The 21774-nt window shown below is 49.2% G+C and overlaps 1 protein-coding gene across 4 annotated transcripts in view; it reads right to left on the bottom strand.

The window, feature by feature from the left end:
- Window positions 1–11267, bottom strand: part of SYNDIG1 (synapse differentiation inducing 1) — a 195684-nt gene extending 184417 nt beyond the window's left edge. For 2 of the 4 annotated variants that reach the window (XM_032142052.2, XM_032142056.2), the window contains exon 1: window positions 11179–11267. The gene's annotated coding sequence lies outside the window, so the exon portion shown is untranslated. The other 2 variants (XM_032142053.2, XM_032142055.2) reach the window with 2 other exon arrangements.
- Window positions 11268–21774: the final 10507 nt, after the last annotated feature.

Genomic DNA, 21774 nt, shown 5'->3' on the forward strand with positions numbered 1-21774 from the left:
ATCTCCCCTTCCCCAGACCCTCATAACCACCATTGTACTTTCTGCCTCTGAGTTTGAGAACTCTCAGTATGTCAGATAAGTTAAATCATATCATATGTGCCTTTTTGTCTCTGGCTTATTTCACTAAGCACAGTGTCCTCAGGGTTCATCATGTTGTAGCCTATGACAGAATTTCTTTTCTTTTTAAGGCTGAACAATATTTCACTGTATGTGTTTAGCACATTTTGCTTATCCACTCATCTGCTGATAAGACACTTAGCTTGCTTCCACGTTTTAGCTATTGTGAATAATGTTACTATCAAAATGGGCATGTGCGTCGCTCTTCAAGACTCTGCTTTCAATTATTTTGGATATATACCCAGAAGTGGGACTGCTGGATCATATGGCAAATCTATGTTTAGTGTTTCTGAGGAACCTCCACATTATTTTCCATAGCAACTACATCCTCTCACAGTTCCCCAAGTAGTGCACATGGGTTCCAATTTCCAAACCTCCTTACCAACACTTGTTATTTTCTGTGATTTTTTTGACAGTAGCCATCCTAACGTAATTTGAACACTTCGTTTTATTATCTGTTAGGACATTTCTTCACTGAAAAAAATTTAGTACTGTAGCCTGATTATTCTTTCATGAACCATTCAACGATTCTGTCAAGCTCAAAAGGCAATATAATATTGGCATTCTGATTGAAATAGCATTATATAGGTCTCACACATTTCTTGACAGTTATTTGTAGATATTTCATCTTTGGTTGTTCTGCTAATGCCACACCAGTGCTGGGTGGGCGCAGGTGCCAAGGACACCTAGAAGCGGGGATGCCGAACTAGGAGGAAGGATGCTGGGAAGAGGTGATGATCAAGCTAAGCCTCTGAACCTCAAAGGAGATTAGCAAGAGGCGAGAGGTAGCCAACTACAGGTGGGGTAATGTGTGCGTGTGTGCGCGTGCACGTGTGGGACCATGGAGTGTGTGTGCAGGCATTTGTGTGTGCACATGTACTTGTGCACGGCAGGGCAGGAGTAACTCGGTGTTCTGGGCACCTAGAGAAATGGGGATGAGGTTGGAGGGTGAACAGGGACTGACAGGACAGCCTTGCCTTGTATCTTTCCCCCAGCAGCCTGTCATGTGCCAGTAGGGGGCTTCGAGAGGAGGGCCCCAGAGGCAGATCTGCACTTGAGACAGCTCACTCTCCTGGCAGTCCTGGAGGCAAGAGGCACAATGCAGCAGGCAGGGAGAGCTAGCAGGAAGCTACTGAGATGATCTGGCAAGAGATGAGTGTGCATACGGGGCCAATGGTGGAAAAGATGCAAGAGAGAGGCAGGAAATACTTAGATCTAGTGATGAGGAAGAGGAAGAAGTGCAGGGGCAAGGGAGTTTCTGGTGTGGATTCCTGGGTTACTGAGTATCATTATCAGAGGAAGGGGCATGGGAAGGGAAGCCTGAGGGGCTGGAGGGAGCAGATAGAGAATGGGTTCACTGAGGCTGCTGCCCCAGAGAACGTCCCAGAGATGGCCTTGGGTAAGGGGTAGGGACAGGAAAATATCTAGGGCAGCCAGTTGTGCACATAGGAAAGCTCAGTTGGTAGAAGTGAGTCCTGCCCCTGGGGCCACTCCATTCTGACAGAGAAGGCCTGGTGGGCGGAATCCAAGGAGGCTGAGGGCTCGGGGAGAAGGTCTCAGAGGAGAGGGAAGAACCCATCAGGACGGGGCTCCCAAGTCACTCTCCAGGGCTGGGCCAGGCTCTGGTGGAGACAGAGACCCTCTGATTTGGGTCCCCAAGAAGCAATTTGCATCCTTGTTTTTACTCTAATTAGGCACCAACTCAGTCTTAAGGAGAGACTGAAACAGTTGGCAGAGCCCAACTCACCAAATATATATTTCTGTAATATTTAAAGCTCTGAATAGAAATTCCAGGAAGATCAGCATTTCTGGGCAGTGTCTAAGGAGAAAGAACATTTCCATCTTCTGGGAAAAGCCTTATGCTGAGAGCGAGACGAGCAGACAGTGCCCACGAGGTCTGACAGTCGATCTGCTGTCCTGGGAGTTCAATCTGATGTTCTCTCTCAATGTCTTGGCCTCCGGCATTACAGGAATGCAGCTTCCCCTCTGCCTGCCTGCAAGTTCTGTGGGAGGCTTCTGTTCTCCTAGACTTTTCTAGGTGCATGACTCCTGGCCTGGCCTAGGACACGGGCCTCCCCTTGCCCATGGTGCCCCTGACTGGCTGTGGCGCTCTCCTCCCAGAAAACCACTGAAAAGCACAGAGGGAGAAATGTCCTCATCACGTTGTGTCCTACTTGGGGCTTGCTGGAAGGTGGAGCTGTCTGCATCTGTTGGTCCACCGTGCATGGGGTCTGTCATTGTCCCAAACAGTATTCTAGGTTCCAGCAATGCCAAGAAAATGAAGCACAGTCGGTGAGAAAAAATGCACTTTAGAGACAAACACAAAAGCAAACAAGCCCTAAAAACTTGGGTCCCTGTGCCCTGGCTCTGCCTCTGGCAGATGGTGAGGCTGGACAGCACGTTGGGGGAGCCCTCTGGGTCTCTTCATTCCACCAAATGTCAAACAGGCATCTGGGGAGCTCGCCAAGGGAGTCACACAGAATAACAGACAAAGCTCAATCTCCACCCCTCCCTCCTAGGGCTCCTCCCTTGCCCTGTCTGGCGCTGCCACTCTGGTCCCTGAGAGAGACACCGAAGCAATAAGGCACCAATAGTTGAAGCTGGTGGTCCTTCCTGAATCACCTTCATGATTCACAACATCCAAACAGGCCCTGCCAGCTTTAATCTGACCCTTCGGGTTCGAGCTCCTTTTATTTCCCCACAATTGTTTAGCTCACCTCTATTTCATCCAGACCTGAAGAGCAGGGCCACTTTTTTAGGGCAGCCAGGCGGCTCTGCGGTGAGGAGGCACCAGGTTACCTGGTTCTACCAAGAGGATGCTCGGCTACTGGCAGGGTGGAGTTCTTGTCCAGCCCAGAGCCAAATCCTGAGGTCGGTAACGCTGGAAGCCCACATCTGTGTCTTAGGTCCAGACAGGTCAGAAACACCTGGAGTTTGGAATATCTATAACCACGTAGAAGTGCTAGTGACTGAGGTCCATCCTTTGGCCAATGCTGGGCTCTCTATCAGCCCCTCCATTGCACCCCAGCCTCAGTCTCCTCTGAAGGGCAAATGTCTCCCAGAGCCATGGCTCTCTCTACCCCATTTCCATGCACTGGCCTGGCCTTCTGCATAATGTCCAGGACACACTGGAGCCAGGGGCAGTGGGATGCTATGTACCCCATCCCCTCAGTAACCTCTGCAGGTGTCCAGGGCATTGCAATCACTGGAGGACAAGATGATGGGGAGGCAGGGCAATCACAGATGGGTTACAGCTTGGCCCTCTGATCCAGAGACCGTCAGGAAGCCCTTTGCTCCCACTGTCTATGAGTCTGAGTGCTACAGTCCCAGGTGCACCTGGGGCAAGGCTGAAGTAGCAGAACAGACTAGCTGGTGACTGCAGTGCCAGACTCTGGGTGGGACAGATAGATGACTGCAGACAATCAATGGGATGCAGGAGAGCTTAGGGAGGAGGGAGGTGTCCATGTGGCCCTGCTCTAGTTAAAAAAAAAAAAGAGTGTGTTTGAGGACAGGCTATGGCCCAACACCAATGGTGAGACGGTAGGGCCACCTGGTCACCCCAGCACTCACTGAGCAGCCCTGTGCCACTTTGCCCTGTAGGCATGTGAAGAGCAACAGACAGAACCGTTGCTGAGATTAGGGATGCAAACTCATTTTTGTGTCCCAAGAGTGTGACGCATGTTTTTCCTGGAAAGGTATGTGACAAATCAGAAACTCGAGGTCTAGCAATAGGCAAGGAAGGAAGCTACAGAATTCTGCACATATTGAGTCAACAGATACATTTCATCTCTATGGTTCTAAAATAGACTGTGATGTCCTCAAATATATCCAGGGCTCCGATTCACAGCTAATACACCTACACCCAGAACATTCAGATTAGCAAGTGTACCAATGAATGTTACACAAGAGGACCCACACGAGCAGGGCCACAGTGGATGGCAGAAGGACAGAGATGCAGCTGGACAAATGACCCTCCTTGCTTCAGGCCACTTGAGTGGGATGGCAGTGTTGCAGGCTGCAGGGTGCTTACCAAGTCCAGAGCAGTTAGGAGAGGCTTCCAGCAGAGCCTTGATGATCCCATTGTGAACAAAGTGAGAACAATGGACTGTGTGAAGGTGTGATACTTAATATCCACAGCTTTTTTTTTTTTTTTTTAGACGGAGTCTTGCTCTGTCACCCAGGCTGGAGTGCAGTGGTGGGATCTCGGCTCACTGCAAGCTCCGCTTCCTGGGTTCACGTCATTCTCCTGCCTCAGCCTCCCGAGTAGCTGGGACTACAGGTGCCCGCCACCACGCCCGGCTAGATTTTTGTTATTTTTAGTAGAGATGGGATTTCACCGTGTTAGCCAAGGTGGTCCTGAACTCCTGACCTCAAGTGATCTGCCCGCCCTAGCCTCCCAAAGTGCTGGGATTACAGGCGTGTGCCACGCCCGGCGAATATCCACAGCTTTTAAAGGTCAGGATAAGAATGAAGGGCAGAGAATAAACTTAGAAATAACAAAACAGATTATTTCCCTTGACTCAAAGTTAGCTTTCAACAAAAACCTGTCTTTGTGAGGAAATTTAGAGTATTAAACTATTGTTAGAGTACTGAAATGAATGAGCTGTATCTCTGGGTTTAGTATATAAAAAAAAAACTGTTAAGATACTATGCACATTAGGCTGGGCACAGTGGCTCAGGCCTGTAATTCCAGCTCTTTGGGAGGCTAAGACGGGCAGATTACTTAAGGTCAGGAGTTCAAGACCAGCCTGGCCAACATGGTGAAACCCCGTCTCTACTGAAAATAGCAAAATTAGCCGGGCATGGTGGAGTGCACCTGCAGTCCCAGTTACTTGGGAGGTTGAGGCGGAATAATCGCTTGAACACGGGAGGTGGAGGTTGCAGTAAGCTGAGATTGTGCCATTGCACTCCAGCCTGGGTGATAGAGCGAGACGCCATTTCAAAAAAAAAAAAAAGATACTATGCACATTAATCAGCTCATAGTTCTTTGTTGTGGAGCCACTTGTCACAAAGGCACTATGGAAACGGTGAGGAATTGGGAGAGAAAAGTAAAGCCAGAATCGTACACAGGCAAGAGATGTCTGAAAGCATTCCAAGACTGGGTTAGGATTGGTGGGACTGCTCTGTGCAGGGTCCTCTCCAAGGTCCTCACAAATACAGGGTTTCCATGGGAGATCTGAGGCAGATGAGTGCCTCTTACAGTCAATCTATGACAGTCAGTCATCTATGACTACCAGCCCAGGCCAGCCCGTGCTTAGACAGCAACTCAGAAACCACGCACACTACCTATCATATCTCAACTCTTTCGACTGCCCTACTGGTGCTGTGCCGTTATCCCATGGGGCACTCAACCCATAAGGACAAGGTTTCTTATAAAGGAGACACATGGGTGATGGGCTGAGGCTGAGATGTCAGACATGAAGGTTGGTTACAGAAACACATAGGCTTTATTAAATGCACTTTTAGAAACTGCAAATAATTAACAGTGGAACTGGTACCAATCTTTTGTAGGATGAGTTGGGCTTCCCCAGGGCCTACCCTAAAGCTAATGCCTCAGGCCATCCCCCAGCATGGCTACTGGGTTTCCACTGGGAAACTGTCCAAGGACTTAATCCCATTAGGATCTTCAGCAATAAACTCCTGCATCTCAGACCCATGCCAGCTGAGGGTCTGTACCACCAACATGTGAGGACCAAGATCATAGGAGGAAGTTAAAAACTGCCTATGGTACGCATGACAGAAGAGTGAGTTTCCATAACATTTCATTTATTTGCTTTTCTAAGTGGGGGCATGGGGGGTGGTTCCAAATGTATTTGAGGTGAGATTACTGTATCTCCCTTTCAGAAAGTTCTGTATTTAAAGTTGAGGGAACAGAATAAAACTTTTGTGGTTCTAATTATCTGAAATGTGTTTGCTTTTTGGTTTTGTTTGGGGCATTGAAGTTTTCTGAAAGAGAGGAAAGGTGAGGAAGAAGCAGATGGAGGTAACATCTCAAAGCAGGTGCCTGCCCAGTGAGGCCAAGTGACAGATTAGAACTGAACTTGTTGGAGACCTAAGAATTGTTCTAAATAGAAATTTAACTTAAGTGAGCCCTTTTTGAAAGACCCAGTTTAAAATCCACGCAAGTACTCTCTCCTTCAGACTCATTCTCTAAATGCCACCCCAGTATTTAAAAATGAATTTTATCGACAAAAATTCAGTTAACAACTAAAACCCAAGCAAAAAGTGTTTTCACACTGAACACGGACTGCAAGGCCCATCTCTCTGAAATAATGCTAACTGAACTCCTAAATTCTTTTTATGCAACTAAACAGGCAAAGTTATCCCCTGGGTTGTGCCTTTGGAAGCAGCTTTTATTTTTATTATTTTCTACCTGTGTATAATGTTTCTGGTTCTGTTACTTTTGGTTCTAACAGTTATTTTTGATACTGAAGCTTATCCGTTGTTGTTCTTTAGAGTTTCTATTTTCCTTTGTTTTTGGTAGTTTAACAGGTCATTTATCAAACAATCGTTTAAGATGATTTACAGTTTGTCATCCCACCATGCTTGCATCTTGAATCATCACATATTATAAATGGAGGGTGGTGGTTTGTTGGTCATCTGTTTTAAAAATGTTTCCATCTTAGAGAATGCATCATGTAAGTTTTATAACATAATATGAATCAAAATTTTAGTTATGTTAAGGATAAATTTCATAAGCTATTGCTCACATGCCTTTCCTATCCATTCCTGTAAATCTTTAGCCCACATGGCTATGTACGCACCCTGGGTACATTCCTGCGCATGTGTCCGTCCACCTCAAGTAAGTGCAAACACACTGTCCCAATCCTCACTCTTGCCGACGGCAGGTTGTAGGCTCCACACTCTGGGTTCGGCTGCTTGCTAGTTGAATGATCTTAGACAAACCACATCACTTTTCTGAAGCCATTTCTTTTCAACCATATTCTTTCCAGGATTTTGAAAACCAAGCGTTAATGCTGTCACAGTTTGTTAAATGAAAAAGACACTGGATTGAGGACACTTCATTGTCTCAATGTTTCTCTGATTAAATTTGTATTCACATGGCATTCTGAGAAAACAAATGGGACCTTCCAGATTCTAGAGCCTACATCTGCTCATGGCACTTGGGAAAGGCCCAAGGGGAAAGAGGGAATAGCCTGCGGACAGGAGACACTCTGCACGCCTGTCTCCCCAGTGCATCCCTCCCCCACTCCCCGCACAATCCAATATGCTGCCTGGAGGTAAGCAAAGCAACCACGAGGGCACTGAATCACAGCTGTTGCCCGGGTCACTTCAGCTGCTCTTTGAACACAAGTTTAGGGTCTCTCAGGAATCATTCAAAATGGGCATCTTGCACACAGAATGCTGAGAAACCACATTTGTTCAAACTTCCCACTGACAACTTCATTATTCTAATTCTGATGACGTGGTTAGAGACCTGGTCAGCCTATCTCTATTGTTTTGAATATTGCTTTGTAGAGATTTTGACACCACGCCCCAGTGTAGTGATGCTGGGTCAAGAGCTACAGCTCCAAAAACTTCTATCAAAGCACTGCCCCAAAATGACCTTATGCAACTTTCCACTGATACAACAGGCTGTTTTGCTAGTCATTTACCCCTAGTGTTCTGCTGGTGTTGTCAAATTAACACCCCATACTTCAGTCCTTGCCACCTTTACCCACTCATTCAAAGAAGTTTGCTGATAATGTGACATATGTTCAAACTATGGGCCACAGCAGTACATTCACTCTGAGATGGAACCTGCATTTTCCAATGTGCATGAGGGTCTGAAAGGCCAATGTGAGGGGCACGGGGTCAAGCTGGCATCATGAAAAGACAAGGTTTTATTTGGGGGTGGGGTGACAGGACATAAAACTGCTCACCTACAAGATGGTTATTCATCTTACAAAAGGTTAACTAAGGACGCCTTTAAATAGTGCACTTTATAAAGGTATTCAAAAGTCTGACTGACTCCTCTAAGAACGTCATTGACAATTTTTAGGAACTGCTTTTATATACAAGAAAGCACAGAGGTGTGCAGAATGGGAGGGGGCTAGTGGAGGGAGGGCCTCCCCTCCCACTGCCTCCAGCGCCTCCCTGCGTGCCATGCCTCTCCAGCCAGTAGAAGTCACACTGCACATCACATCTCAGCAAGCACAGAGCCTCTTCAGAGGGCAGAGTAGGTGTGACTTGGAGGATGACCAAACATTTTCTAATTAAACAATAAAATGTTCAGTTCTCTCCATGAACCTCAGAATAGCACCGACTAGTGCCTCAGATAGAAATCCTACATAAGAAAACAACTTTCTATTCTCTGATAATAGTAATAACTCCCTAGAAAATACGATTTAAAATTAATGAGAAAAATAACTCAAGTCTGATAGAGCACTTTTAGTTTATCTCAATGCTAAATGTGGAATAAATTAATTGCTTATCATTTTTGAACTGAGTTTTAAAGCTTTTATCAAAAAAAATTCTCTTGCCTATCATGGCTCAACCAGAATCATGTTCACGCCCTGCATGAATTAGGATAAGTCTGGTCCTGTTGCTAACATGTCTGTCTTCTCAGGATCCGGACTTGTCTTTCCTTCTTCAATATCTTGCCCCTGTATGCCTTAAGGAAAGTTGGCAGGTTTTCCTTTTCTACCCTAAAGTGGGAGTGGAGGGGGCCTTCATTTTTATTTTACTATCACCTATACTCTAATGGGGTTATTAAAAACTGACATTTCTGATAGGTGAACATAAAATGAAATGTCGTCAACTGGAGATACAGAGGGATGTGTTTAGAGGTGAAGTGAGTTTGGAATGGCTTTTTTTTTTGAAGTTTATATCAACGTAATTTTGTATTTTTAATGAATTGGTTTATTTTATCAGATATTAACAAATTATAATTGTATATGTTTATGGGGTACAGAGTGATGCTGTGATATGCGTATACAATGTGTCATGACTGAATGGAGCTAAATAACCTACTATCCAATACTCAGCATTTTGGAATGAGTTTTGAAATACTTCACAAACAAGGCTTCCAAAACTCTGAGGCCTCCAAAACTCCACCAAAGGTAACTGCAGGTGGTGACTGGGTGAGGGGTGCACAAAGCTTCAGTGCACTATTCTCTGTCTGCCACTGTGTACCACTGAAATTTTCCATAATAAAAAAGTTTAAAAATAGGTTTCTCCATCTTTTCTTTCCTTTTTTTTTTTTTTTAACAAGGCCCTCTTGATTATGAGGATTCCGTTTTCATGCAGGAAATGGGGACAGGGTGAGAGAGGGCGCCGATCAGCTACTGTCAGGCTTGCTCCTTGCAGAGGGGGGGCCGTGGAGGGAGAGGGGAGGGAGGAAATAAGGGGGGGGCGCTTCCTCAGGGCCCACAGGCTTCACACCTGTGGTGTGGACCTCCAAAAGAACGGGCCACACCACCGCCAAACACAGAGCACGCAATTCAACTATACATTCGACTTCAGTTTCTTCCTGTCCGCGCCAGAACGGACATCAGACTGCCCACCGCCCGTCTCCTGGCAGCTCCTTTTCACTTCAGCTGCTGCCAGGACTTGGCGACCTAGACCCCTCTTCGAAGACCACTTCCGATCCCCGACGCGGCGGCCCCTGAGGTCGCAGCCTAGCACGGAGAAGTTGGCCGGCTCTGGGGGCTGTTAATGAGGCTGCTCACCCCACAGGCGCAGGTCTACGCAGCACACACACCACCTCCTTCTTTGGACTCAGACCAAACACGCTGGGCTGTAGGAGGGAGACGGACAGATACACAGACTCGCGCGCGCACGCCCTACCAACTGATTCCAACCAGAAAACGGAGCCACTGTGTAACGCCCAGCCCCCCTCCCCCACGACACCCCCAATCAGCCAAGCCTTTGGCCGGTGTCTGCTGCACTGAACACCAGGACGTGGCGAGGGAAGGCGCAGGCATCGGTCGGAGCCAGGAGCGCCGCGGCGCCAGCGCATCTGACGTCGCAGGAGGACTGTGCGCACCTGAAGTCTGGGTGCCAAGCGCCCAAGCCTCTGCGTGCAAGGAAACCCCCAAAGGAAAACAGGACTACCAGAAGACCCCTTCCTCTCGTCTTTCAGAAATGCCAAGCGGCCCCTCTGGCCACCTCCTCAAAGCTCGGCTGCCAGAGCCACTCTACTAGGGTCTTGCAAAAAGCGCATAGGGACAAAGCCTCTTCCCTAAGAAAAGTGCCCAACTCATCCAGTGAGCCATTCCTTCCTCCTCACTGCCCAGAGAGCGCACACGAAGAGGCAGAAATCACGACCAGGAAAAAGCGAGATTCAAATTGGAACCAAAAAAGCCTATGTGCTCGCTCCCATCTCGGCGCCCGGGCTGTGGCTCCCAGGGCTGCAGGCTGTCGCGGCTGCCAGGGGCCAGACAGCTTTTGAAGGCAGGTCTTGTCCGGGCTAGAGGAAAGGGGCTCCAGGAGTCCCTGCTTCCGCCCCGGTCGTCCGTCGGGATTCCCCATCCCAAGCGCGCTTGCACCTTGCCTGCCGCTCCGCTCGGAGGATTAGTCTGTTTCCCTTCCTACTCCCAAACAGACCTAGGTCCCCAGCTCCGCGGCCGCCCGGCTCACCAGCCCTGGCTGGTCTCCTTCGGGTCACTCCGAGGGGCAGCCCGAACCCGCAGAGCCTTGGCCCGCCGCGCGCCCCCATGGCCCTGCTGGGCAGCCTGGCTCCGCTACGCTCCCAGTTCTCGGTCTCACCAGCTCCCATCGAATTCGCACAGCAGCCCCTTCGCGTCTCCCGGGGTGGCAAGGCACCAATGTGCAGCCAGGGCCAGCACCGACCCTTTCCTGGGCATCTTCTCTGCTGGCTCAGCTCCCCCTCCCGCCCGGCGACCCCGTGTCTCCCAAGTCTCGTCGCGGCGACCACCCGGACTTACCGCGGGCGCCACGCCGCCGCCGGGTCTGCGCGCTCCGAGGCGGAGCCAGGACTAGGACACCCGCCCGTGCCGGGCAGCCTCCGGCTCCCGCCGCCAGCTCGCGGCCCCCGCCGCGACCCCGCCCACTGCGGGCCCCTCCGCCCGCCCCCACGGCCGGGAGGTCTGGACTTACCTCCCGGACAAGGTGACCCGGCAAGTGCGCCCAAGCGGCCGCCCGCGAGTCGAGCGAGCGAGCCAGCGTGCGGGGCGGTGCGGCGCCCGCCTCTGCTCCTCCGCTCCCAGGCTCTCTCCTCCTCTGCCCTCCCCTCTGCGCCGCTCTGCTCCCCACGCCGCTCCCCGCCCTGCGCTCGCCGCCAGCGCCCCCGGCTGCCCCGAGCGCCGGGCGCGGGGCAGCGGCGGCAGCCCGAGCGGCGGGGAGTCGGGAGCTGCGGCGCCGGGGCTGAGCCCAGCCCTCTCGGCCCCCGGGAGAGGAAGGAGTGCGGGGAGACTCTCGTCGCGCGCGCCTGGCCGGCAGGCTGTGCGAGGGGCGCCCTGGGGCGAGCTGCTCCGTTTCGCTTGCCGAGCCTGGCGACGCGCGTGCTGGAGGCGGCGGGCGCGGGCCCCGGGGGAGGAGGGCAGCGAAGAGGAGGAGGGTGCAGCCCGCGCGAAGGTGGCCATCAACTTTGCCCCAGACCAGGGAGGCCCTAGCGGGGTATCGCGTCCAGAGGGTGGCCCGGGGCCAGTGTCTGACAATGTGAGGGCCACAGAGGCTGGGGGCGGGGGGATAACTGCGGGGGACTAGGAGGACAGGAATTTGCTGCCCGACTGGAGGAAGGGATGGCTCTCCTCGGTCCTAAAGGCCTCCCCAGGCTCCGGTTCGGTTTTGAGGTTCAAAATGACCAAATTTATGGGTCAGGCGAATGTTCAAGTCCTGACCAGCTAAGCCCTGGAGGAGCAAGCGGGCGCGGAGTTCAGACTCCAGAGACCCCCTCAGCCCTGAGCCAGCCTGTTGTTGGCCCATGGCGGGCCCGCCCCAGTTGGAATTGGAACGACTATGGCGGTGGTAAGACAGTCTGCGTTCTAGGAGCGGAGGAGGTGGTGTTTGCAGTCTAGATTTCACAGAGAATCAACTATGAAAAAAAGATTTACCAGAAAGGGGGTCAAAAGTTATTTAGAAAAGCATCTGTGCGCCCCCGTTTCAACACTAGGCAGAGGCCCCAGTCCTGCCACCGCAGGCTGGTACCCTGGTGGTCAGAGAAAGTTAAGCTCCAGGGTTCCATGGCTCCCAACCTTCCTAGAGCCCTCCCTCCTGCCTGGTAACCCACCATTGTGCCGAGTCTTGCCCAGGTGTCCTGGTGGGCAGGGGCAGGAGTTAAAGGTGGTGCCAGGAACAAGAGGTCCTTCCTGTGTTCCTTTCAGGGGACGTGGCTTCTGGGGAGCCTCCGCAGCCCAAAGAGAATGCTGAAATGCAGAGTGCCAGAAGGAGGCATTTGAAGGAGGAGCGGGTGAGTGGAACCACCTGAATTCCATCCCGGTCTTCATGTCTGCAGCCCCACGAGACGCACCTGATGTTTCTTCCTTTAGGTCCCCAGAGCTGCAAGGCTGTGGTCTGAAACACTCAGAAACGGGCACTGTTCATTTCTCCTATCTAGCAGAACTTCTCAACTTGGAAGAACATGCCACCACACCTTACTAAAGCAGCTTACAGTTCTGGAGTCCTTTCCTGAATAAAGCAGTTTCCCATCTAAGCCATTAGGTTGAGCAGATACTGTTAGACCCATTTGAGGTGGAGAGTCATTGATCCCATTTATCAAATGAAGAAATTGAAGTTTAAAAAGGGTAATTGAGATTCCGTAACCACCCAACATGCAAGAGTAGCCTGAAGCTCGGGTTCCCTGCCTCTAAGTCACTGCTCTTTCACTTGCCCAGCCTCTGCATTGACTTTTGAGGCATTTTTTGTTTTGACAGGAGAACACCTGTCTGGGCTGCAGCCAGGACTCGCCTTTGTCTCCTGGGTGCTGTTTGAGTTTAATAGTGCCACTGCACTCCAGCCTGGGCAACAGAGTGAGACTCCGTCTCCAAAAAAAAAAAAAAAAAGAAGAAGAAAAGGTGGACTCTTCCTAATATCCTAATACAGCAAGCAGGCACCTTGTTGAGTGCAGCCTAACCCATGGCCCCAGGTCACCGCTGGCAGTGTTCCCTCCAAAAGTGAGGACTGCAGAAATTAAAGGAAGAAAATACCTTTGCAGTTGTGCCCTGTATTGAGTTCTTCTGGACCCTTTCTATGCCCTCGATTCTTTGAAAGTTTTCAGGCTTGAGCTTTACACCCAGGCTCTCCCAGCTGATGTGTTGAGCATGAATACTTTTTTTTTTTTTTTCTGTTTTTACATTGTTTCTCTGTTTTGGAATGAACGTGTAATTCCTCTTTCCCAGCTGCAGGGCAGGCTCCCTTATTTTATACTTGCACAGCTCTTTGCCTGGGTACATCCCAAGTGCTGAACAAATACCTAGTAGCTGATAGTTACTGAAAACAAACCACATCGGATTGTGGTGTCAAAAAATAGATGTCTATTGAAGAAAGAGTGTAGTTTGAGAGAAAAAGGAAGAAAATTCATGAAATCAATGTAGTGGATTTTAAAATATATTATTATTTTTATTTGTCCCATGCTGCTCACTTAGCTGCAAGATCCCCAGTTGTCTGTTGTCTTTTCTTGACACCCCCCCACGACATGCGCACATACACACACACACACACACACACATATATATCTTTCTGCAATTCAAATGGGCCTTACACTTCATTGCAAAAGAAACTCACAGGGCCAGGACGTGTATGTAAAGAGACGGACGTCACCCACTCCTGGCAGATGCAGCAGCTCAGAAAGGGCACCTGGTGGGAACCTCAGTTGCCCAGCACATGATGGGCAGTTTATCTTACCTGTGATTCCCTTATTGTGGCTTGAAATGTTATCTAGTATGCTGTAATATAGCATTGAAATAAAGACTTTCAAGAAAGTCAGTGAGGAGCTGTCACATATTAGGCAATGGGACACAGTAGAAATTGACGAGTCTCTTGGAAAATGGGTGGTAACCTTCTCAACAATGCTTATCGCTCAGAGGAGTTTACAGAACTTTCACAGCTAAGAGAGGTCTGTGGGCCACCTCCTGTGCTGGGAAGAACTGTCACTCAGGCACCAAGCAAGCTGCCACACCTTCCAGCCAGCATTTTTTTTTTTTAACTTTCAACTTGTTATTTTAAGTTCAGGGGTACATGTGCAGGATGTGCAGTTTTGTTACATAGGTAAATGTGTTTTTTGAGACAGAGTGTTGTCCTGTGGCCCAGGCTGCAGTGCACTGGCACAATCATGGCTCACTGCAGCCTCAACTTCCTGGACTCAAGTGATCCTTTCACCTCGGCCTCCTGAGTAGTTGGGACTACAGACACACCATCAAGCCCTGCAAATTTTTGTATTTTTTCTTTTTTGTGTGTGGAGACATGGATTTTGCCATGTTACCCAGGCTGGTTTCAAACTGGCCAAGTGATCCTCTTGCCTCAGCCTCCCAAAGTGCTGGGATTACAGATGTGAGCTACCAAGCCTGGCTCCAGCCAACTTTACATGCCTAGAGGTGGGTGATTTGATGAGGGGAAACACAGATTCAGTAGTTTTTCAAATGGGAAATATTCTTCATTACATCTTGAAATCAAAAGCTTTTGACTGTGGGGTTACAAACAGCCCTGCTATGCACTGTGTCTGGGGGTCAACAGTGCCCTTCTGGAAAGCATCTCCAGGTTACCCATGTAAAATGCTCGGTCTCAAACATTGCTTGCAATACCAAAGGTAACAAATCACATACTCAATTTTACAGCTATGCTGTTAACTTTTCTTCCCCCCCAAAATCTGTTATTAAAGGGACTTAAGTGGATGACATACAAGAACTGAAAAGCGGCAGTGTCTTGCTAAAGTTGAATTTTGTTGACTTAGAAATGTAGAAAGACGCCCATTCAGATGCTCAATCTAGACATGATAGGAGGGGCCAGAAAGAAAGCGTGAATTTCTGTCAAAAGTGAATGGAAAGTGATACAAAACTTAGAAAAATGTCTGAGACAATGTTGACATGAAAGTTTAAACAAGAGAAAAGATACAAGAGTAGGTCAGAAGGCTAGAGTCGGTTGGGACCTTGGCAGTCATCTAGTCCAGCCCTCTGATTCCGCAGGTGAGGAAATGGTTCCAGAGAGGCTGAGTAGAGGGTCAAGGGCATGTCCGGGTCTGCTCAGTTCCAACATCAGCAGTCTCGACCATGTATTCATTACAGCTCTTTGGAAAGAAATAAGGAAGAGAGAAAGAAAATATGTTTTAAGCAACTTCTATAGTGCTGGTGTATCAGTTATCCATTGCTGCTGAACAAACTACTCCGAAACTCAGTGGCTTAAAATGATAAGCATTGATTTGCTCACAATGCTGTGGGTTGATGATTTGGGCTGAGCCATCAGGGATGGATTGCCTCTGCCTCACACAATGCTATCTGATCTCACTCAGGCATCTGCGGTCAGCTGGCAGCCAAAGACCTTACATTTCTGGGAGTAGGCTGGCTGTGGGCCATGTCTCTCCTTTTCCTGTAGGCTGGCTCAGAGTTCTTCACCCAGTGGTGGCTTCGGTGTGCCTGACAGCAATAAGGGAAGGCAAGCCTCAATGTGCATGGCTCTTCAGGGTGACGTCACATTGTCTCATTGACCAAAGCAGGTCAAGTGGCCCAGGCCAGATTCAGGAGTTGGGGAGATATCCTGTACTCTTTAGCTATAAAGTCACATTGGAAATGGGCTTGCAGTGAGTAACAGGAGGAATCTGTGGCCTTTTTTTTTCAATTGACCATGTCTACAAATGAGATAAGTTCTTTATAAATATAACCTCATTGAATCTTGAGGTCTGTGGGGCCAGCCGGAATGATCGCAGGAAGATGAAGAAGCTGAATTTTGAGAACTGAGTGGCTCTCCTGTCTTCACATTGCTTGTGAGAAGTGGGGTGAGATCCCAAGTAGCCAACATTAATAGGGGGTGTCTGTCAGGCATCAGCTGAATGCTTCCCTGCAAGGGTAGAATCTCACACATCAGAGCCAGCCAAGCCTGGGTTGGAGGCAAGTGTCTGCCGCAGTCTCTCACACTCTATCCTGATTAACCGAGCCTGGATTTCCTCACCTCTGAAATGAGCTTATTCTATGTGCTGCCTGGCATTGTAGGAGGCAAGGGAGGGCTCAGAGTGCTGGCAGTGCCTTCCTGAGTGGAGCTGGCTGGTCACTGTTCTTAAAGACGGTTGGCAAGACAAGAGCTGCTGGTGCCTTTTCTGAGACGTTGAGAGAAATGGCAAAGTCTAGATCCTTGGCACAGAGCCGATGCTGGTGTGAAGACCCTCAGAACCTAAGACCATGACTATGTCTCTCCCTCAGCTGGGGACCTTCTTGTTTCAAGGGGGCAGAGGGTGAGTGCAGCAGACACTGTTGTGTCTGGATCAGATGCCCCAGATCTCAGTGGCTGATTCCATTTGGCTGCCCCTAGCTCCTGTGGACTTTGCTGCTCAATGGCTCACACCAAAAATGTATTGAGTATTATGCTCAGTCCTTGGACAGCTTTAGTTTCTCTTCTGAGAGTATGAAAATGTGGGCTCCTGAAGAGCCACCCAGGCCTATCTAGGCGGGTGGGCAATGCAGCATGGTATGGTGGAGAGGATGCCAGCTTCAGAGGCAGGCCGGGTGAGTTTGACTCCCTCACATCCGACCTTTACCTGCTTACATTCAACAAGCTTCTCATCTTCTTGAAATGTCAGTTTCTCCATCTAGAAAGTGGGCATACTGGCATTGAGCATGGAAGGCAAGTCCGGGGCGCTGACAACCATGAGCATGCAGGAGAGGAGCTGTGGTCACCGTGGGCACGGTGCACCACTGTGCTTGTCAGCAGACCCTTCTAAGACCCGTCTTTGCTCAATACCCCGTGGAAGCCAAAATAGCAGCTTTTACTACCTATTATCTGGTGTTCTTATGCCCATCCTTTGCTGGAATAGTTTCCCTCAGCCAAGTTCACAATTTCACAAACCTTAATTGGATAAATTGGATAAGATTTGTCATGCTGCAGTAAACCAGAGGTGCTAAAATACCCAGAAAGAATGTGACATTTGGCCTGTGTCTCCCTTCCCAAAACCAGGGCTGGAGAACTCAGTCAGGACGTTTATTTGGAAAATAATCCCAGGAAAAAGGGGTGAGGGGCCAGTGGGTGGCCAGCAGGGCGGGAGGGGAGCCAGATAGCAGAAGAATCTCTGAGTTGGTCACCACTGCAGGCGGCAGCCACTCTCCAACCCTTTGGAAGGAAGAGAGTGTTTCTCAGAATCACCCAGCCAGGGGATGAAGAGGAGATGCACCTCCATCAGCCTCTGTCTTCCAGGGGCAGAGGAGACATCACCCGCATTGCTGAGTTGTACCTGAGTGTGTGAGGCGGGTTCCCTCTAGCACGAGAGAGATGTCAAAATAGGATCCTGGGAAATCTTGCTGTGTCATTTAAAATGGGGAATTCCGGCATTGCCCAAGCCTACATTAGAGATCTAGATTTCAATTCAAGACTTTAGGTGTCCAGTTGATCTTTTTTCTAAATATGAGCCTGTGTTGAGCCTGGGCCATAAGGCTGCTTATAGCAGATAGTCGCACAGGTAGGTTCTGTTTATGCTGTCCAGTTGGGAGAGATCCTAAACCATCACCAGCAAGCAGCCCATTCACACACCAGACAGCCAGAATCAGGTAAGACAGAACACTAAGTTCAAGCCCCCTGCGTGCCCATAAGGACATGGCGGCTCTTTCTTTTGTTGTCCTGTATGGCTGGCCCTGCAGTTGTTCTGCTCTCTCCTGACCTCAGTCTTCCACTTCTTGTTCTTAGATTGTCACTTGACCTGAACACAGACTTGGCCTTACATTCTCCTGGGCATTTCTGGCTACCATGGGTAATGACCCAGCCTGTCCACACCAGAGCCTGCATCCTCCTTGGGTCAACAAAGTGGCTGTCCTCATGTCCCCCAGGAACCTGCCTCACCCCTGTCCTGCCTGAGCAGATGGCTTCTCTTTGAATTTTATCTAGTTAATAATTTCTATGATTCAGTTAATTATCCTATAATACATACCTATTATTATGACTAAATGTGGTATCATAATCTTCAGTATCTTTAAGAAAATTGTAGTTCAGCTGAAAGCTGGAAAACATGATTGTTCTCAAGACCATTAGAGATTAGGGGAAAAAAAGAAAAGAAAAAGAAAAACCTTAGCTTTACAAAACTTTGCTACAGGATGACCTGTGAGGCCAGAATTTGTAGCATGTGCTGAAAAACTTGAGCTTCCAAAAATGGATACAGACATCGACTTCAATCCAGGCGCCAAGTGAACAGTGCAGTGCACCTCTTTACTAAGATAAAGGAAGACTGTATTTTTTTGCTGTACAAGTGTAGCTCTAACATCAAGAAAAACTAACAGGTTGGGATTCTTGAAAACATTGCTGGTGCAGAACTAAGCATTTAAACGTCATTAATTATTAGCATGGTTGCTGGCACTTTCTAAAAGGCCTAAGAACCCATTTTTTGGCTCAAGAAGACATATTTCTTGCTGCATTTACTTTTTTTTTCTGTGAGTGAAAAAAGTTCTTTTGCAAAAATAACCACTTGTGTAATTCTGCAGCATGTGGAACTGGAGGAAGGAAACACAAAGGTAAGCAATCTCATTTTTGTGATTCTCGGTTTATCATTCATATTTTAAGAAAAGAATGCTTTTAAACAAAGGAACTTACTCAGGCAAGTGCCTGAACCAAAGGCAGCCCTCTATAGCACCCTGGCTTGTGTTCCCTGGGCAGTTGTCATGCAGATCAGCACCGGCCCACAAAGAACCCTTACTTTGCTTCTGCACAGCTGGCGTGGCAGCTGGTCCTTAGGGGCATTCCTTTAATGCAGTTTGCTTGCTATCAGGCACCCAGGTCCCACAAGGGTCTCCTCCCATAGCATGTATTAAGCATGACCTCACAGAATCTATCCAATTTGGGGGTACAGGACACATTTGCCCTGGCCAGCAGCAGAAAGAAGAGTTCCTTCTGTTCAAGAGCCACCTGAAAATACAGAATTGATCGAAAGAGGACTCACCAGCTAAGATAGACCTTGTCAAATGTACATAAAGCTTTTCTAACCCTCAACCATGGCGAAAAAAATGGCAAAACAAAGTGATTTAACCAAGAACGAAGAAGCTGTTGTATCCACAGTGGTAGAGTCACACTGCTTTGGGAGGCCCAGCCCCCAGACGTATTCTTTCCTTGCCTGTGTGTTTGTCAGTTGGCTTGGCGAGTGTTTGTTGGTGTCTGCTACTGGACAGGTACAGAGCAGCTGTTGGGGGCACAGGAGCAGGTGAGCCTGGCAGGTATGGCCCTGCCCCAAAGGACAGTAAACAGCAGTGATTATGCAGAGTGATGACTGCTCCAAAGGGGAGAGGAAGGGGTCCTGGGGGAGCAGAGAGGGAAGGGGCCCCATGAAGACAGGGAGTAATCGAGAGAGCTGAGACCTGGATGAGGAGCAGGGCAGCCTGTGTGTGGGTGCTTGTGACCCTGGGGGTGGGGGAAGGCAGTGCTCCTAGGGGCAGTGTTGCTCTTTCTGATTTTTGAGTTTGAAGAAGCATGGAGCACCAGAATGTAGGCTGCGTAAGGTGAGGCAGAAAGATGCGTAGTGGTCTCATCACTAAAGTCCTCATACCAGATTTTAGGAGATTGGGCTTCATCCTGGGCTGCAAGCAACCTGTGAATAGAGTGATAGAATCGGATTGGTGTAGGTAAGCTGTGAGTGATCTTCCCCAGACTGCAGAGAATGGTGATGAGCCTTGATGATTCTTCACTTCGCTTTGAAATAGTCACACTGATGTTTCTCACACTCTTTGCAATGCAAGCACCTGAAGGCGTGTGCCATGACGCTCTGTTATGGTGGCCCCTTGAATTCCCATTTCCTATCCCCCTCTCCTGGCTGAACAGCCAGCCCACCCTGGAAGGAAGGTCCACTGACTACATCCCACTTCCTGGGAACATGACAGTGGGCCTGCCCCGCACTCTGTGGGCCGCACCCTCTCCTGTGTGGAGCTTTGTTATTTATTCACCTTTTGCGCTTCACTTACTGGACTGGAGGCTTTTCCAGCGTCAGGACTACGTGTGTTGTGCACAAGTGTGTGTCCCAGTGTGCAGGTGCATGTGCAAGTATGAAGGCGGGTGTGGGGGGAGTGTCTTCATCTATCTCCAGACTCCCAGCAGCATCACTCTGAGCACAACCTGTTCCGGGTTAGAGCTGAAGAGCTTCGGAGAGCTGCACATGGCACCACATGAATGTTTCGGGATATTTGCACTGCAACAGTGCTTGTTTCTTACAATTCATAGATATTTTGTGGCTTTTTTCTTTCTATACAAACATATTTGGTAATTAATAACTTGCATTATCTCTAATAATAATGTACTTTGTCCTGTCAAGAAACCCTGTTTAGGCTCCCCAAAAGCAAACGAGTAGAAAAATACATTCTTAAAAAGCAGCACACATTAATTGCTCGTAATTCTAGAGGCTGGGAAGTCCATGCTCAGCATGCTGACAGGCGAGGACCCTCCTCCTGGCAGAGGATGGCTGCCGTATCACTGCATCCTCACTCGGAGCAAGAAGAGGTCAGCATCTTCCTCATCTTACAAGCACACTAATCTCATCTCATGGGCGCCCGTTCTTGTGACCTCCTCCAGCCCTAAGGACCTCCCACAGGCCCCAACTCCGAATACCATCATATTGGGGTTTAGGGCTGCAGCGTATAAATTTTGGGGGGAGACACAGACATTCTGTTCATAACATAGTGTAAACAAATAACAACTGCTATCCATGTGCCATGGCACACACGTGTAGTCCCGGCTACTCAGGAAGCTGAAGCAGGAGAATCGCTTGAGCCCAAGAGTTCAAGGCCAGCCTGGACAACATAGCAAGATCCCATCTCAAAAAAAAAAAAAAAAACCAATTGCTGCACTGAACATTTTGTTTCTTTGTTATTTTTTGTAGAGAAGTCTTGCTGTGTTGCCCAGGCTGGTTTCAAAATCCTAGCCTCAAGCAATCTTCTTACCTCAGCCTCTCAAAATGCTGGAGTTACAGTTGTGAGCCACCACGCCCAGCCTGAAAACAGCATTTTCAACAGCAACATGGCTTTTTCCTGCAAACCACCTAACTGTCCCCTAGTTATCAAGGCAAAGGCAGAGCCCAGAGAAGTAAGCAGGGTTCCCCCAACTTCGTGGGGGTGGCACCTTGAGGTCTACCTCTGCCTTACCTGCCCCTTAGGAGGCACCTTGGTGGAGAGGGTTGCAGGGGCAGGGCTTTGAGCCTGCACCTGTGGCAGTCTCACAGCACAGAATGCGCAACCCACCAGGGTGGGTGCAGAGTTCAGGGCCTCATCCTGCAGGGACAAAGCTGCAGAGCCACTCTGCAGGTGGGCAGGCTCCCTGGCTCACTGATCTCCCCACCTTAGCCTCACTTTACTAAGCCAGCAGCCCTTTGTGCTTAGACAGTGGGTTCTGACCTGTCTCCCTCTGGAATTTCCACTGATTACTTCTGCCTCAGTTCTCTCTCCTTTCAGCCTCTCCAGATCAACTGGACCTGCTTCCCTCCTGCAGAGTCAAAGGGAACATGAAAAGGGAAAAGTCAGGACATGCCCAGCAGCCTGAGCGCTCCAAGGTGACAGGGCAGGCTGAACCTCCCAGATGAGTGGGCTAGAA

The sequence above is a fragment of the Hylobates moloch genome, unplaced genomic scaffold (assembly GCF_009828535.3).
Source record: "Hylobates moloch isolate HMO894 unplaced genomic scaffold, HMol_V3 SCAFFOLD_21, whole genome shotgun sequence".
Classification (NCBI taxonomy): domain Eukaryota; kingdom Metazoa; phylum Chordata; class Mammalia; order Primates; family Hylobatidae; genus Hylobates; species Hylobates moloch.